The 17151-nt window shown below is 39.4% G+C and overlaps 1 long non-coding RNA gene across 1 annotated transcript; it reads right to left on the bottom strand.

The window, feature by feature from the left end:
* Positions 1–7323: 7323 nt before the first annotated feature.
* LOC135336890 (uncharacterized) lies at positions 7324–9320 on the bottom strand. Its single transcript, XR_010394972.1, has 2 exons — positions 8787–9320; positions 7324–8649 (listed from the first exon to the last, which is right to left on the bottom strand). It is a non-coding gene; the product is annotated as an uncharacterized LOC135336890 (long non-coding RNA).
* Positions 9321–17151: the final 7831 nt, after the last annotated feature.

Genomic DNA, 17151 nt, shown 5'->3' with positions numbered 1-17151 from the left:
TCGCAAATCAAAATATTCTAGTGAAAATTTTCGCTGGTAGTTACCAATCTTAGCACATTGCTGGTATAGGGTGATGTACAGTACCGTATAGCGCGAAATTTTCGAGGGGCTTAATATTCGCGGATTTCGTGGGTTAGCAATCCTACACGAAAATTAAGTCCACGAAAATTGTTCTTTAATTAGAATTATCTGCTATAATGTGCAAAGATTTAAAGGTATGGCTTCCGGTAAGCAGTCATTCCGCAAACATTGTGCAACGAAATGCTTTTAGAGGCCATGCAATCCACGAAATATAAGTGCCTCGAAAATTTTGCGCTATACGGTAGAGTAAACAATGGAACTTCGAACGACACGTATTTTCGAATGATTTAGCACCACGGTAAGCAAAAACAAACAGCGTTATGCAGAATCTGACCCCGACTTACATGCCTTAGGAACAAGCTGGGTTGAATAGCAACGTCATAGCTCTTGCAATGATGACGTAATAATCCAGAAAATAAAAGTGTGCGATAGTTGGAATTTCGAAAAAAGTAATGTATCCCCGAACCGAGGTACTTGCCGTTTTAATTAGCTAATATCGAGCTTCCCATCAGCTTTAGTATGTCCTATTTAGTATGTAGTGAACATAATAAAGCAACACTAAAATTACTTCACGCTACTCAAAACAAACAATAAACTTTCACAGTAAGTGCTGAATCAGCACTTTTAACACCCACGTGGATGGTTGTATACAGCAGATTTTATACAACCATCCATTGATTACCGTATAACTGGACAATTTGGCGGTTATTATATTTGGCAAATGAGCCATTTGAATCGACTCGGCATTTCTTAATTTGGCGTCTCAAGCGTTACAGCAATAATGTTGCATACACGGGAAAACTTTAATTTGACGATTGGCGATGTTCAATAATTAAAACACTCGCCAAATTTTCCAGTTATACAGTGTATACACACCATAATCATAGTGTTGGTTTCCTGTCCACATTTTCAGGCATGAGTTCGGGCGCTTTGCGCCCTGGTGACAACAAGCTGGGACCATAGGGCCTGACCAACTGATCCGTATCAAAAGAGTGTTGTTGGCCTAGGCTATATATAACTAGACATAATTATTTTCGCGGATATTGCGAATGAGAGTAACATCGCAAATGTGTACTTGGAAAATCCAATGAATCTCTCTCTTTGTAGACACGCTATGAATATCACAACTTGAAGAATTTAGCAATACCAGCAAAATGATCTGTGAAAATATGTAAAATTGACTGTTTGCATGTGCTAAAGATGCATGGGCATTCCCTGACTATATAAATGGGCGCAATGAAACAATTTTAACGTACTCATGTACTACCCAGTGAATATACCCAGGATGCAACCGATTCAACCATCATTAGCTTGCTAAAGAAACTGGAGTGCATTGATGTGATGAATCCCATGCAATGCTGTAGGGTAGAATCCTGCAATCTGAATGGTACATTAGGTAATGATCCTTGAATTATTATCACCAGCAATAAGTAGTAACATCATGCCCTCGTGCTCAAGTTGTATTAGCTATATATACATCTCTCTTGCAGGAGTATAATTATACATAAAAATCGCGAGTTAATGAATACATGTGTGGCGAAAATTCACCAGACATCACAAGCTATCGTGTCCGTGATTATTGTGCATGCAGAGGTGGTACGCTCAGGTGGCTGCTGTGAACGTATTGAAGTTATTTGCATTGCCAGTCACTATAGAGTTTTTAGTTAATAATTAGTTGGAGCTCAGATATTGGCAGTCATCCCCCATCCTGAATGTAGGCGAAAAGCTATTTCACATTACGGAACAATCAACCAGCCTGATCTTAGAAACTTCAATTAAGTATATATTTTTTGAACTCCAAAACATTTTCACTACCGACTGCAATGTAACTATATAGGATTGGCCAGGGGGAAATACTAAAAAGCGTGGAAACAAGAAATCCGGCGAGAACATATTAACTCCAATCCGTCATGAACATGTAATAGTAGTGTCACCGTTGCGAGTTAACCTTGAGCTACATGAGCTTCTCGAACTTCCACTTGGCCAATAATATCCATTGAGCACGAGCGTAAAACAGTGCGTTAACTGTTTGCATGCAGCTACTATAGCTATCGCTCTAGTGTAGAGCTAGCTACTAAGTAGCCTCGAGACCAGGCCGATTAAAATACAGCCTGGTCTCTATTGCATGGGTGATAGTGCACATGCGCGAATATACTTTAGTAAACCTTTATAACTATAAACTAGTTTGTTTACTAGTTTCTTTAATTATCTCCTGTGCAGAGCTGTGGCTTATACTCTCTATTGCGTTGTCGAGAAGACTTGCTGGCTAGCTGTGGCCCTCCATGGTATTGTCGAGAAGGCTTGCACACTAGTCTGAAGCCAGAAGAAGCTATATCATTTGTACAGAAACCAAGTTTAAAACATAACGACCATTCAACCATCATAGAGGTAGATGAGAGCCTCTTCTGGTTTCAGACTAGTGTGCAAGTCTTCTCAACAACACCATAGAGGGCCACAGCTAGCTAGGCTATAAAGCCATAGTAGATAGTACGTGGGCGTGTAGATCTATGGACCACGCCTATGATTAATTACCCATGCCATAGATACCAGGCCGTATTTTAATCGGCCTGGATTCGAGGCTAGCTACTAAGTAGACCCTTCTACGAAAATATTTTACTATTCCTGATTCTGGAGAGACTGCAATAGCCTTTAATGTACTGGTAAGTAAAACTAGCCTTTACTTGAACAAAGCCTTTGTTTGCAAGATATATAGCATTGCTAGAATGAAAGCACCGCAGCTGATGCCTCGGTGGAGATGTCAAAGCTACATAACATAAAGCTACTATTTTATACACAATAGTCATGATGAATATTATTTTCATTATTTTATTAATTTGCTGCATGCACACTCAATGAGTGGGTAATCGAGTGGGTAATCTAATGATCGACCATGATGTTGTTAAAAACGATTGATGCCAAAGTTCAAGTAATGGCTGCCATTAGCAGAGCCTTACAGCTCTCTTCTCACTCTTGCAGCTAGTGTTCTAGTGCAGAGCTAACTACTAAGTAGAGTAGCAACACTCGGTAAACAAGTTTGGCTACTGCTCTTCTGAAAAGGCTGCAATATGGCATTCCAAGTAAGCAAAACTAGACATAACTCGAGAACGAAGCATTATTTTGCAAATCCACAAATTAAAATCCAACTAGAGCTAGCCTATAGAAACTCTTACTTGCACTTCATCGATCCTTGAGCAGCAGTAGCAGTCTATACACACACACAGACACAACACAGACACACACAAACACACTACCGTATACCTCGCTTGCTCATGCGCACCGAGGCATAATTACTCAGCTGACAGACTAACAGTGGCAAATCTATAGGATTTTTGAAAGGGGGGTTCCAGTGGTACAGGGCTCAAACTAGTTGAGCAGGACAAGGACTCCGAATTTTACCTAAAAAATTTTGTCACTTATTCTGCATGCGTATTACCAGTATCTAAAAAAAGGTCAAACATTCTGCATGCATGCACTAGAGAGTTTTTAGCTTTTAGTAAAACTGCACAAACAAAGCTTCATAGGACTTACAAGAACTACAGATAAGTGATAAGTGTATGTGAAAGCTATTAGGAAAGGAAAACTATAGCTAACGAGTGTTGCAAGCGTGCGCTTGCTAATGCCTCTCGCCATGTTATGCTTTCGCTCTAAAAGTATGCATCTATTGTTGTATTATGTGGCTTACCAGGACCTAAAGAAAGAAGAAAATTGATTCTTCCAGGATCTGTAGTTAAGTGTATATAATATCTAAGAAGAAAAGACTTGTGTACATGCATATTGTTATCTATATTGTTATATGGTAGTGCTTTGTGGCTTACCAGGCCCTCAAGAAAAAGATGATTTTGCCAGGAGGATCGGGAATGAGCGCACATGCGCATTACATCCACAGGAATACCGTATAGCGGGTATATTTCGAGGGTATACATTTTCGCGGATGGACCTCTACAAAGGATTTCTCGGATTTTATTTTCGTGGTCTGAGTTCCAGCCTTTTGGCGCATGCGCACATCAACATGCAGCTGTACCTCCACACCGTTAGCCTCGAATCCAGGCCTAGCCTGTATGAATCGTTGAGGCACTATGTCCTCCACCTCTAGCAGAACGTTTGCTGTGCAGGCCATGGTCAGGGGATACAGTATACGTAGAGCAAGCTAACTGGTTATACCGGCGTCCTTGTCTCTAGATTCCTTTTTATTGTAAGATAGGTGTGGTCAATAATACTGAACACGCCTACTATTCAAATTTTCGTGGGTATATAAATTTTCGAGGTACAGGCTCAATCCGCAAAAACCGCGAACATTTATACCCTCGAAATATACGGTAATTAAAGGGTGTGTCCAAAGAGATCAATTTCACAAATGGCTACTGCAAGCTAGCTGTTTTAACAGATATTTTCTGACTCTTGTAGCTAACAAAAAGCTAGTGCTTTAGTGCAAGGCTAACTCATATGTTGAATAGAAAGTTTGTTCGAACAGATGATGCTATGAAAGATTCTAAAGAGACTGCAACAGCCTTCAATGTGAGTCAAACTAGCCATAACTCGAGAAAGAAGCTTTAGTTTGCTAATCCACGAATAAAAATTCAAGAGAACGCGTGGCTAGAAGCCTATAGAAGCTGTTAGCTTTCGTCGCATTGCAACCGTTGAGCAGTTACAGCTGGAACAGACACACACACAGTCAGCTTTACTGTATCCCTCGTGCGGCTACGCCTCGAGGCATAACTAGTTGCTCAAGCCTTCCACTCAGTAATGCATGGGGGTTCAATTGAACCCAAAGAACCCCGATCCGCCACTGGCTGCATGTACCGTATTACTAGAATGTTTTGCGAGCATCAAACATTTGCAAACTTTGCGATGGTTGATCAATTTGCAACAATAAATCCGCAAAACCTAAATTATTACTAGTAAATACACACAATCCTTGCCAGAACGCAATAGTTAGATCGCAAAGGGTCGAATTTTCGGCTGATTTGGCTCATTCGCAAAGGTTTTTCACCAGCAAAGTATTCTAGTAATACGGTAATCGCATTGCAACCATGGAGCAGTTGTAGCTAGCTTATTTTTGATTCAGCAAAACAGAATTATTTTGATCACCAACCTACCCAACCTTGCTCTATCAAACTGTTCAACCACAGAATAATAGAGCACAGCTGTTGTTTACCTACAGTTGTAGATCCTAGTCAATGGAATTTCTATTGCTTCCAAATTACAAGAAGACCTTTGGATGCAATAGTCTAGCCTCGATCCCAGGCCGAGTTTTCGCTTTTATAAGGGTTAGGCGAACAACTAGTTGTTTGCCTAACCATTATAAAAGCTAGTTGTTCGCCTAACCGTTATAAAAGCGAAAACTCGGCCTGAGATCGAGGCTAGCAAACAGTCATGCATGGATCAGAGTAAAACCACAAAAACTAGGGCTTGGCAAATTAATTTTTTGGGAGACTTCTAGGAACTAGCATAATTGAGAATAATAGGACACTAAACTTGATCCTCAGAGTCTGGTAGATCTAATTTCACTTGGTTCTATGTAGCTGGACATCTGTACTGTAAGCACTAGCCACTAGGCAGATGAAGGAGTATTTTCTAAACTATTTTCTCTTTTGCAAAACTTAACACTAGAGGATTATATTTCACTTTCTGCATGTAATGCTACAATACAACTCTACAAATAAATTGTCTTTTCAGAATGAGACTGATGTCTTTAAACTGCAATAATGGGTAACCATGCAAACTGGTTAACTTTTTGAGAATAGTCAAAAGGCAAAAAGATAATTTGTCAAGGCCTACCAAAGACCAAAATAACTGCATGACTGTGTCTACTATATCACTGTTAAAAGCATGAAAGACCCAATGGCACGAGGCACGGGTAAATACTGTTTACAAAAAATACCTGCATATAGTCGTCTATATAATATTTGAGCAGCTGAATAAGCGTTATCGTCTCCACTAATTAAAAAGCAAACATCTAATCTAGTCCATATAATTATTACGTTATCCTGCTTCCGTTTCCAATCCCCTGCTCTATACCTCCTTAATCTATGGTAGTATATGAAGCACTCACGTCCTTGTGCATTGTCTCTTAGTGTATGTGGGATCTACAATCCTACAATCCTATTCATGCACCCCTGATTTACGTAATATAAAGCCGGGCATAAATATGATGCGGGAGATGGACCAGAACCCAGAGTATCACTTGGAGTAAGAGTGAGATGGCATGCAGCAATTATGCCTATTTATATATGTGATGATGGGCAAGCGGCTGCAGTACTCTAGTCTACAAAATAGACTCTTAGTAAATTATAGGTCCACTGTACCTGTAGATCTCTTGTACTCTTTAATACTTGATATCTGTGTAAATATAGCACTTTCAAAACAGCTTAATTCAGCTAGATTCAGCAAGGGCTCAATAAGTTTGGGGAGAACTCTGGAGACTAAAACACAACGCCTATTGTCAGTGCTTATAATCGTTTAAGAGCCTGGAATTTTGATTGCTATTTGAACGCCCACTAACTACTTCCTGTATAGCTTCCGCAGTAAAATTGTGCTGAGCTGGCACACCCTTTTACATTGTAAAAAGAAATCAATGCGTTTTTGTAGCCTCGTTCCCAGGCCTTACTTTTTCTTACTGTTGTCACTGTTCATCCATAAACATAAGAAAGACATAGTGAGGCAGCAAAGAAAGAAATGGGCGTACAGTTAATTAAGAAAAAGTAAGGCCTGCATGGTTTGGGGTGATCCGCAAGGATTTTTATGAACGTGGGCGATATGTAGCCCACAATCGTGACATAAGGTATTCTCCCACGCATTCAGAGTAAGACTGTAGTGTACTGTACTGCACTGAGACAACCACCAAGCTGTGCTGCAAGTCAGATCAGAGAACCAGCGTGGCCAGCTCTGGTGGCAGTAGCTACCTGCTATATGATAATGATGACTAAGCTATTCTACTATAGCATGTAGAAAGACACAAGAAAAGGTAATAGTGATAGAATCTAAACACACAATCTAGACTAGTAGATCATCTAGCTAAGCCTAAGGTATAGCTAGCTCTATAGTGCTTGCAAACTTCCAGTTCCAAGTCCATGTCCAGCTTGCTGCAGGCAAAGTTTTATTAGTCGTAGACCTCTGTGTGGGCAGTCCAACATCTCTAGCTCAGTATGCCCACGCTCATTTTCACCCTTCTACCACCCTTCTACCCTCACGCGACTTCCCGATACAGGCTCTCCTTTTTCCGGGTTGTTATAAAACAGGGAATGAGAAATGAGGAAATGAGAAATAAGAAATGAGGAAATGAGGAAATAAGAAATAGGAAATGAGGAAATGAAGAAATAAGATAATAATAATATATTTATGGTTACGATCATCACCATGGCATTAATTTTCATCACAATAATTATGACATTGTTATAATAATAATTATATTATATAGATGCACAAAAGTAATGACTGATATCAGCCAAGAAGCTAGTAGGTGACTAAGTATTTAGTTATCAAATATTATGATATTATCCTATGGATACTGAGGATTATCACGAGTCTGTGCCAGTAACTGCACGAGTGCCTGCAAGGCACGAGTGACAGTTACTAGGCACGGACGAGTGATAATCATCAGTATCCATGGGATAATGCATTTATTGCTTGGCAACCAAAATGCAGGTTGAATCTGCGCATGCGCAACATGCAGTTGCTTTATCAACCAGAAGAATGCGTAGCAACAAAATTGAGTTCTCCCAGTTGAAGACGAGTTTAAGAGAAAGAAAACAGCTAGAAAGACAAAGAAATAAGACTCTAGAACACCAAGAGAGCTTGCAGAAGGCTGCTTAAAGATTTTGTAGAGAACAGACAAGAAAAAAAGACAAGAAAAACGTTGACAACCAGCAACCCGTTTTGAAAATGGATAGTTCTGAAGGATAAACAGCATGTGCTTACTTTCTATCATGCTCCAGTGTATCAGAAGAGGAAACATGCACCGCTATAACTGAAGAAAAGTGTGACAACCGTTTTTGAAGCCAAAACGACTTTATACAAGCCTGAACAGGCTTATATGGTGGTGCAGTACACTTCTACATGTGCAATACTCCGCTCAAAGCACCCACTTCCAACACTGATGCCTGTTTGATGCGTTAAATAAGAACACTGACAACCTCCTGACCCTCAGCTTCACTGCAAAAAGAGCACAGAAGTGATACAGAGCATCAGAAAACAAGAAAATAGACTGATAAACATTGCAATGCATGATTATAAGTGTGTAAACTATGTTTTTCTTGTTCTCTCACTGCTGAAAACGTTTTATTCCAAATAAGAATCACTTCCTAGTGTGCAATATGGAAAAATATCTGCACAGTTGGTGATGAGTCGCTTCCTGTGCAATTTGAATGTAAAACGCTGATGTCAGCACTTATTAAAAAGCAATAAATAATTATAGTGGCACCTCCACACAGTACAAGTTGTCGGACACATTGTAAGAATTAAATTTTACCATCGCTTCAGATGGCACAGTGAGCTTTCTTCATTAAAGGTAGCATCAGCTTTCACTAGGCATTGCTTGTGAGAATGGTAATGGGAATTGCTTTCTTCACCCTGTAGCGAGATTGGATATGATACCAGTACAGTGTACTAATGTCATTACTTCCTGCAGCTTTACGACAGGACTGGCAGATCATTAGAATTTGCTTGGTTTGACAAACAGTTTTGGAGGTTTCTTTGCTGTTACTTACATGTAGATGTTGACATTGAGTCCAGTCCATTGACTATCACTTGCCCACCGGATTGTGAAATCATTGAATGTATTGCCAGTATAGCCACGCATAGGTAAATTGTTTGTAGGACAGTACATGTAAGTACCGTTACGTAGGTAGATCTGATGTCTGAACCATGCCAGTCGTACATGGCACACAAGTAGATAGAGGTACCGTAGAGAGTGTCACACCGTGTACCAGAGGAACATAAGTTCTGTATCATGGTGGCAGAGCACCAGGAGACTTGTCACCAGGAGGTACGTACCTGTAGCTCAGTAGATGTTAGCTTTGTCTTCAGACTTGCTCTGCCCATAGATATGCTCTGCCTAACAGCTCATTTCTCGTTCTCATTTCTTCATTTCCTCATTTCCTATTTCTTATTTCCTCATTTCCTCATTTCTCATTTCCTCATTTCTCATTCCCTGTTTTATAACAACCCCCTTTTTCCTAACTCTACGTCTATTTCTTTCTTTATTCCTCCAATTAATACCGTATTTTATCTCATTGAACGAATAATACAGTATTTTATCTTATTGAACGATGTGATAAAGCTAGCGTTTTTGCAGCCTCTGCATTCTGCAATGCATGCACTATTATTCTAAATAAAGGAAGTTTGTGAAATATTGAACTAAGAGCTACACAATGGTTTTTGTCCCAGAGGCAGTGTATCTAGCTCTTACTTCAATATTTCACAAACTTCCTTTATTTAGAATAATAGCGCATGCATTACAGAGGCTGCAAAAACGCATTGATTTTACAATGACTTCAATGTAAAAGGGCTTGCCAGCTCAGCACAATTTTACTGCGGAAGCTATACAGGAAGTAGTTAAAGCAGTCAAAATTCCAGGCTCATAACCCTTTCCTTACCATTCGTGAAAGTCTGGAACAGGAGCGTCTTTAGGTCGATCAATTAGTGTGGATCCCGCCTCACCACGCCTCCATGTCATTCTATTAGTCTAGATCCGGCTAGCAATTCTAGCTGGGACTCCCAGTTCTAGCTCGTTTTGTTTAGCTTGTCAGAGACTGGGAGAAGATGATTGGCACTCCCTGGCTCCTTTGGATGTACAGCTGTCCAGATTCCTAGAACATACCCTCCATTCTGACGAGTTATCAGTGCATAGGGTGCTTACTAGATTCTTGCCAGCCAGTACAGTTCAAGCTACACACAGCACCGCTCAACTATTCTCTACCCCATTATCTAGCTAAATCTGGTCCAACTAGACAGCAGACACAGCTAGTTAATTCAGTAAAGCCAGGGGTAGCCCTACTTCTATGGTTGTTCAGTACCCACGGTAACAATTCCTCTGGGCTGGGCTAACTAGTTGAGCCACGCCTCCCAATTCTCAAGGCTAGGTACATGTCTCTGTCTAGCTGCTTCTTCAGCTTCTTGCTCAGTTTTGTGGCTTAGAGAAAGGCCAGCTACTCAGGGGGAAGAGTCGAGATGAAAGTCTGGCAGCCAGGTGACGTCCAAACGGTCAGTTATTCTTTCCACCAACTTTTTAATCTAGTCTAGTCCTGCTTGCACTGCTACTACTACTGCTACTCTTCCTAGCTAGTCAAAGGTTTCTTTTTTTTTTCTTTTTTTTTTTAACTACATATGCACAAAGAGACATCAAAGCTTACATCAAAGGACACAGATTTTTAGCCTACTTGACTGATAAGGCGGTTACCTAGACTACAGTTTGTTTGTCAGGGAGGAGCTCACATACAACTTCATCTAATTCATCATAACGATTCGTTACCGTTGTTGTAATTTCTACAACAGATTGCCAAGGAAAGAGTTAAACTATTATCATAGTCATAGATCAGCATCTGCCCAAAAATTAATGAATATTTTTATTGCATCCTGGAAAATTATGCTGAGGATGAGGACTTAAAAATAACTTGATTGAATGCATAATTATAACTATAATTATATAAATTGGGCTATCATTTTTTGGAGGTTTAATGTAATAATTATACTAGGTAGATTAATTATCGTGTGAAAAATCAGCTTTTTCGCACAACATCCGTTCTCATCTGAAAGCTGTCTGATTATACGTTTTCCAAAACTTCCAGCTCTTTCTAAAATCACAAGGTAAGTACAAATGAGACATGAGTGAAAGAATGTCCCGCTCCCACAATAATGTTGACATCGGAATAACTCACGTACCACCGCCCACACATGTAATTTGTCTGTACACTACCCATGCATAGATACTATCAGTGCTCCTGATACTATATCTATGGGGCTAGCAGCCATGATTGGCACGTTCCCTAGCCTCGGCCTGGGGTCGAGGCTACACGTTCCCATTATCCAATGCACTACACCCAGAGGAGGTCCGACAGGTGCGGTGCAGCTCAAGCAATTAGCCTTTGATTACTCTAAATATATGCTATTACAGAAGCATTACATCCTATTCATGCTATTACAGAAGCCAGCGAGGAAATCAACGACAAAGGACAACACCAAACTCCTTCAGCGCCGACTTACCACCTGGGGAGAGGGTAATCTAAACGAGCTCCTATGCGAAGGAGGAACCATTCAAAAACACACCTCCAAAAAAGCGACACCCAGAGACAAAGAGAACTTAACTTGTCAGTTGCCGACTGTCTCCATGACCCTTCTCTAGAGAACGTCACCAACTCTGTCATCACACTGGCCAACGTGGCACAGCACACAGGCAGCCATAAACTGGTGAGCGTTATTCTGTGTAACTCTATCTGTAAGGCTTTCAGACTTCTTTCAATGGTGAACAAATTGTGGTTGGCAATAGTTATGTATATGGTTTAATAATATGGCATCCTCTCGATCATGTAATAAAATTGTTCATATACTAGCGTTAAATTGAATAGCCTTAACTTTAGCCTTAACTTTAGTTTCGTTGGTCCAATAACATGATTTTCTGAAAGCTTATAGAGAGAGGTTTAAATCAGTGATAGCCTAGAGATTGATTCTCTGAGAAAAGCTATGGAACCAAATCGTAGGATTTGGCCTGCTTTAATCCTTTATTACTAAGTTTGAGTCGTCATAACTTGAGTTTTGATAGTGTATCAGCGTAATTATATAATGCATGTTGTAGCCCTTTGTAATGTCATCTAATGGTGTGTTTAAATCAGATTCTCTGAGAAAAACCATGGCGAAACCAAATCGTCCTGTTTTATTACCAACTTTGAGTCGTCATAACTTGAGTTTCGATAGAGAAAAGCCATGGCGAAACCAAATCGTAGGAATTTGACCTGTTTTATTACTTAACTCTGAGTCGTCATAACTTGAGTTTCGATAGAGTACCATCGATCTATAGTTTGTACAATGCCATCTTATGTTTAATTAAAAGTGTATGTGATTTCACTGCAGGTGTTATTGCATGCTATAATTATATACAGGTATAATGAGAACACTTACACACCGTATACATAATTATACACTTAAGCCAGATCTAGATCTGTTAGTGTTTCTACACCTTCGGTAAAAAATGCCAGAGCCATGCATCCACAATCTTGTTAACCTTAAAGTTGACTTGTGAGCATGGCCGTTGCATGTGGCTAGTTACTAAATTACACCGGCTAGCATTATATATTATTTGCTGGCTACGTACACAGACCCTCATAGCACCATGCACTACCTATACGAGATTATTACTATCCCAGGCCTACAATGCTCTGCACTAATACTGAATTAACAGACCTGTTACTTAGTAATTAATAATTAACTATTACTTAATAAGTGAATATGTCATTCAGCAAACTTTCTCATTGGAATTAAGTGAAATATTATCTAATGATCATGCACACAAGCAGCCCTTCCAAAGTCTCATTGGTAAGTACGTATAGGAATGTAGAGTATAGCTGAGTCCCAAGTAAACAGCTGGTCTGATGTACTGTGTTAAAATTATGTGTATATATATTATAGAGTAATACTTAATTTGACTGAGTTTATAATCTTACCCACAAAGAACCATCCTGGTGAATATTATCATCTGTTTCAACACTTCAGAGAGCTATATATAGTAGATCTATAATAGTTACAGCCTGATATACAACAAGTGTATGGCTGCATAGTTTTTTTTTTTATTAATCAAAGATTAGTGGATAGAGTGTATGTGCTATGCATGATAGAGAGAACACTTATACACAGCATTCATTTGAACGAGCCAACCAACTCACCTGATTAACTTAACACTCAAGGCGGCCTATTGGCTGGCTGTCCTATAGGGAACCTCGAGTGACCCTTCATTTAAACAGGACACCTCAACAATAGGCACTTAACACTCAAGCTATACGCGTCTATATATAATTATACTAAGAAGATTTCAAGCACTGGGGCAAATTGAGTTTTACTGTACTCTGGAAATACTCTCAAATTGAGCAGACCTCACGTAAACACCCGTGTGAAGCAATACTTCAAGACCTAGGACAATAATTATAATAGTTATCGTTGCATCACTTACTAAAGCTAAAACTTGAAACTCTATCCCAAGTATTCACCTTTAAAAAAATGTAGAGAAAAAGGAGATGCAATCATGCAGAAAGAAAGAACGACTCTCGTAAACAACCATGGCCACCTAGCCACAACGTCACATGCACAACCCATAACACAAACAAGCAATTAATCCACCTACAAACATCGATTAGGGAAACACTCAAGCAGCTACTCGAAATAATAAAAGGCGTCGACCGCATATAGGAAGGCGAACAGGTACAACAGATGAAGAGAAGCCATGCCCAAAATCCTGATGATTCTCGGTTAGAGGGATGATGCAGATGGCCATCACGGAGAGTACAAGCTCTGAAGTCAAGTCCAAGCAACCAAATGGCATCAAAAGAAAACATACGAGAGCCCCACAATCTGGAGGGAGGAAACTACACAGTCATGTGATAGCGATTCAGTGTCTGATGATAAATCCTGTACTAGGCCAACTCAAGAGACTGACTTGGCTACTCCTAATCAGTAAGTAACAAAGTTTAATTTACAATTAGTCGTACGTGTAATTTACACGTAGTTTATGTGCATGTCTATAGTACTTTGCTACGTCATGTACATGTAAGGGGTAACAAGTTCAAAGTACAATGCTTCCTTTCGTACTGCATGTAAGTTTATTTTAACTTTCTTCTTCCCCCTCCTAACAGGATGTAGTCTATAATTGTCCAAGATCATCTCCGATCAGTGAAGGACAATCAAATTGTTACGTCTCCGTGAACGACACCTCGACGGGAGGAGATGGCCTCTTGTTTGCATTTGTTTGCAGCGCCATTGCATGATCCAACCACAGACCGGGTCAGTGTCTGTTACATTGTCGATGGTCCAGTAATTGAAGCTAAATGTTATATGCTATAATAATTATTATGTTATATATCTTATTACTAAGTGCATGCATTGGCCATTTTTTGCTTGTAATTAACGGACTTTTAATTCATGGTTTAAATTTTTATATGCAAAAATATTCGCCCTCTAAAATTACCCACTATACGGTGCAATCTGAAGTAAACAACATTATAATCGTACACTGTGTGTCTTATACACTATACTGTTTCTACTTCATTCTTCCAGCTGCTTCTTCTGGCTAGCATCGTCGATGAGTTCTTGAGCCTGTGGGAAATACAATCAGTAAGTGCAAGAATAATTGTTGTAATAATTCTCTTACTTTATTATGTGAATCTTGTTTCTCAGCAATAAGAAGCATTACTGTCGTACATTTCATAAATTGTTTAGCAATAAAATGTGTGATGCTGTCGTATTGTCTTGTCGTAACTTGAAAATTGAAATCTGATACGTTTACATTTGTGTTCAAGCAAAGAGTCTGCCATCGTCTATTTCTGTTCTTCTCAGGTGGTTGGCCACTCCAGTGACATCAACCCCCTGCGGTTGTTTGTGGCGTGGGTTGGACAGTTTGAGAGTGGACGAGTTCGGGTAGTGATCACTTCACTGGTAGATACCCTCCACCAGCTGGGAGAGAGAAGCCTGAGGCAACGTTCTCCATTTGTTGTTGAAGATGTAAGTGATGATGATAAAGACTAAAACAAAACTGAACTTAAAGACATATTATTAATGAGTGACTAATTTTTTTGCTTTTCTGTAACGATTAGATGATAGTTAATGTGTTCGTGTAATAATTAGTCTGCTGCTCGTATCTTTAGATTCCATTCAGGAGATATTGTAATGTTCTTGTCTCTTTTTAGTGTTTGTATTTCTCTCTTGAGGTCATCCACAGCATCTCTCTCAAACCTGTATCCATATCTAATTTCTTTGAGAGTGAGGTTCTGTATAAGTGCTCTTGCTAGTGACTCAGTGTATTGACTATTAGAGGAATACTCACAGATTGTAAGATATTGAATACACTTGTTTGAAATTATAATTTCATTCAACACTTCACCAATGTGATCATAAACACAGCAGTTTAATTTGATCAGTGATTTGTTGTGTCTAAGACTTTGAAACAGATTAGTCCATCCCTCAACGCTAATGTCCTTGTTCCTGTCTATTGTCAGTTCTTTCAAGGAAGAGGTTTCCCAATAGTGAGTGTCAGTGAATAGGTCGTCAGTCAGATCACAACTGGATGCTTTCAACACAGCAAGTTGTGGATTGAGACGAAGAAAATCTAGTAATGCCACAGCACCATCTGCTTCAAGTTTGTTTTGACTAACACTCAATACTGTCAGAGATTTCACTTGAAGAGATCTAAAAAATGTCCACGTATTCGGAGATGGTGTGCAACTAGAATCAGTGAAGTATGTATTTTCTTTGATTGCTAAAAATCAGTAATATTATTCTGGTTATGACTAAGCAATTGGATAACTGCTTCAGTACACACACTATCGAAAAGAAGATTTTGAAACCACAATTTTTGTACCAGAGTAGATTTCAATGAGTTCAGCAACGGGATTAGTCCAGTAATTGTATCACTATGACTGTAACTGCTGCGATATGCACATATAGTATCTCCATACACAGTAAAGTGTTACTTTGCTGTACACCTTTGGCTACAAGTTCAAGTATGTCACCATAATTGTGAAATAGACCTTTTATTGTTATTGATGTCAGAGATTTGCTTTGTTTTGTTTCATTCTGTTTGAAGTTTCTGTCCTAACCATAACTTAGTCCTGCAGTATTTCATCAAGGGTTAGCGTAACCATTTTCAGATTCGAATTCTGTGAGAGATACTCTAAAAGTGTCTCGTTCGTGTCTTTAACTTCAATACTCAGGCCAGTGAATCGTTGTGGGAATACACACTGAGGAAGGTTTCATAACCCAATGCTTTGGAATCAGTGTGATTGGATACATCGAGATCATTTTGATTGGTTTTATACACAAAACTTTGGAATAGGGACTACGACTCCCTATTAGATACTGTGGACCTACCGTCCCTTTCCACAAGAAGATTGTACCTGAAACTATCATACCTTTACCAGATGATAAAATAATGGTAACTTTAAATTCCCTGATCCACCACTGGAAAGAATTAGAGTATGCCCTCTCAATCTAAGAAGCACAAAAAATATACATGTACAGTTTATTTGCAGAACAAATGCATATGCGAACTCTTTTTTCCCAAAAGCAATATCTATATGGAATGAACTACCATTCGAGCTGCAGGAAAGTACATCGATTTTGTTACTAGTGTATCCATGCATTTTGCAGAATTATTATAAAAAATAAAATAAAAAAACTAGTTTGAAAAGAGTTTCTCGCAAACAAACTTCACATTTTTCAGAAATTTGCTGAAGAGTTGACGGTAGTAGGCCAAGGGCTAGACCAAAATTACACCATTTGGAACAAATACTGTGGAGTCTCTCAGACACAAAGGCAAAGTTATCGATAATCCTCTGATGGATCTGGTAATTGGCTGCAACGCTCTGTAGTGCCGTGAGAATAATGTTGACTATACTAATGTTTTGGCTAGTATAACAGCTGACTGAGATAGACCTGATTCTTCCAATAACTATCAGTTAAGCGCAACCTTTCGACTACCGGACTAGATATTACTGAGGAATCATTGTACAGTGAAGCAGTAGGTATAGCACATTACCCTGATTAGATCTAGTTGCTAAGACTATCTTGACAGTCGAAATGGATTTGAAAAGTCACTACTTTGTATTGAGCTAGTAGATACAGTGCATACCAGATTCTTATCACAGCTACTGTTGGAGGGATTACTTCACTTTGTATTGGAGGGGCTTGAGATGTATTGACTGGCCATTCAGAGGACTGCACTTGAAATTGTAAAGGTGTTGTCGGCCTTGGGATGAATTGAAAAGGATGCGCTTGCACCTGATTACCATACAAGGCATTTAGGGGGCGATATAATTATGGTGGTGTGTATTCATGTGCAGTATATAATGCAATTCATTGGACATGGGCACCTGT

Source organism: Halichondria panicea, chromosome 6, assembly GCF_963675165.1.
Source record: "Halichondria panicea chromosome 6, odHalPani1.1, whole genome shotgun sequence".
NCBI classification, from domain to species: domain Eukaryota; kingdom Metazoa; phylum Porifera; class Demospongiae; order Suberitida; family Halichondriidae; genus Halichondria; species Halichondria panicea.
This window is presented reverse-complemented; position numbering and strand designations above follow the sequence as displayed.